Source organism: Penaeus monodon, chromosome 41, assembly GCF_015228065.2.
Source record: "Penaeus monodon isolate SGIC_2016 chromosome 41, NSTDA_Pmon_1, whole genome shotgun sequence".
NCBI classification, from domain to species: domain Eukaryota; kingdom Metazoa; phylum Arthropoda; class Malacostraca; order Decapoda; family Penaeidae; genus Penaeus; species Penaeus monodon.
This window is the reverse complement of record NC_051426.1, coordinates 21966102-21968601: the sequence shown is the minus strand read 5'-3', so window position 1 is coordinate 21968601 and position 2500 is coordinate 21966102. Positions and strand designations below refer to the sequence as shown.

General features: G+C 38.6%; 1 protein-coding gene across 1 annotated transcript in view; it reads right to left on the bottom strand.

Moving 5' to 3' along the window:
- Nucleotides 1-2500, bottom strand: part of LOC119598522 (coiled-coil domain-containing protein AGAP005037-like) — a 223097-nt gene that overhangs the window by 145557 nt on the left and 75040 nt on the right. The window lies entirely within an intron of this gene.

Here is a 2500-nt window from a genome sequence, read left to right as displayed (position 1 = left end):
CTCTCTCTCTCTCTCTCTCTCTCTCTCTCTCTCTAAGAACAGCAAGAGGAAAAACAAAGAAAAAAATCTTCCACCCAACCGCCAGTGGGATGACGCAACTCATCACCAAGTACCTGGAGTCCCTGCCCCCTCTACTACCACCTCACCACCACAAGTGCCCACGGTCGTTGTCAACATCGCAGAACGACCTGAAGCGCAGCAAACAAACGAGCAGGACAAGGACGGTTTCATTACCGTCACCTCCAGAAAAGGAAAAAGAAGAGCACGCGAGGAACGCCAAACATCCAAACCTCTACAAGGCGTTGAACGTCCCCAGGTAGTGTATCTATACATCACTAGTTGTCACCCTGACACAGAGGAAGAAGACATAGAAGACTTCCTTACCCAAGAGTTTGAAAACATATCAAATGCAAAGGCATATAAGACAAACATGACACATCATTATTACTCTAGCTTCACTGTAACTATCAGGGGCAAAGATATACACCCAGAACTCTTCACAGATTCAGATGTTTTCCTAAAAATGTTGAAAGTGTTTTTTAAACAAAAATAAGTACAAGAGCGACCAGCTTGTTTGACGCCGCCACACAGTCAGCAAGACCAAAGGTCACATCATGCTACTCACTCAAAAATAGAACATATCAATGCACAATCTCTCCTTGGTCACTTTGAAGAAATCGAAATGATGATCACGGAGAGAAATATCGACATCCTTTGCATTAGTGAAACATGGCTTCATAAAGAAATGTCAAGTAATTTCATTAACATTCAAAATTTCAATGTTTATAGATGTGATGCAGGGCGAGGTGGAGGAGTATGCATATACGTAAGGGACACCTTTAAATCAAATGAAATCTTCACCACAGCTGCAAATAATACAGCTGTAGAGGACATTTGGGTGACTGTACAAAGCAATATGTTTCCCTCCTTCATTATTGGTACAGTCTATAGACACCCTCATGCTACAACTGAATCATTTGACTACCTCGAAGATATTTTTAGAGAAATGTCAGTGAAAAGAAAACCTTTTTTCATCTTAGGCGACTTAAACGATGACCTGAACAAACAAATGCAAAATTAGCTGGGATCATTAGAAAAAAACAAATTAAAACAACTCATAAAATAAACCTACCAGGATCACAGAACACACTTCATCCGTGCTAGACGTCATAATATCAAACAGATCTGACCTCATTACGTATAGCGACGTTATCCCTTGTCAAATTGCAGACCACGAACTGTTAACTATGACAATAGATATAAAGAGACCCAAGCGACAACCTATCATAAAAACTTCCCGTGACCTGACAAAATTACGACCCCCAATCACTTTGTCAAAATATCAGTGCCAGCGAGTCGACCCTCTTAGAGATTTCTTACAACAGATGACGTTAACAGACAAGTAAACATTCTCTCGAACGTACTGAAAAATAGTATAGATGCCACTGCCCCCTTAAGACCAAAAAATTGTTTAGACGTCCCCCCGCCCATGGATAAATGAGGACATCAGAAGAGCTATACATGACCGAAACAACACTCACAAATTTCTCAAAACAAATAGAACCGACATCGCCCTTTCACTCTGAGTATAAAAAAAAAAAAGAAATGTTAAAACATTAATCCACTCAGCAAAAACAATGTATTTCCAGAATAAGTTCAATGACTGTAAACACGACACCAAAGAAACATGGAAAACAATTAAAACGTTAGTGCCCAACAAAAAACACCATACAGACACGTCCCTAGATTCCATAAGTAGTATAGAACATCTAAACGACTACTTTGCAAATATCGGTAGACTCACCTATGAACAGACAGCTGCTTCCTTGGCCCCACAAAACACAACCAGGACAAGGTTTCTCAACAAATGCTTTCAGACCACAGCCAATAGGAGTGGAAACAACAGTCTTAACAATAAAACATTTACGTGAAACGAATGCTGTAGGTGTGGATAACATTGCTTTTCGATTCATCAAAGAAAGCTTACCCGCAATTGCATTCTATTTAACTGTCATTATAAACACATCTATAGTCACCGGTACTTACCCATCACTGTGGAAACATGGTATCATAACACCCATCTTCAAATCAGGAGATGCAGAACAATTGAACAATTATCGTCCTATAACTTTACTCCCAGTAATATCTAAAGTGCTAGAAAAAAATTGTTGCAAATCAACTATCAACATTCTTAGAATCTAATCATCTTATTTCCGAAACGCAACATGGGTTTAGAAGTAAGTTATCCACTGAAACAGCCTTATTAAAAATCACAAACAATATTTATGATAACATAGACAAGAATCAAATAAATCTACTCACATTGTGTGATCTCTCAAAAGCATTTGACAGTGTCAGCCATGATATCCTGCTGAACAAAATGAAAAATCATGGAATTGACAACTATTGGTTTAGAAGTTATCTATCCACAAGAACACAATCAGTCAAAATTCGTAATAATATGTCAACTAAGAAAGCAGTCTCTTTCGGAGTCCCACAA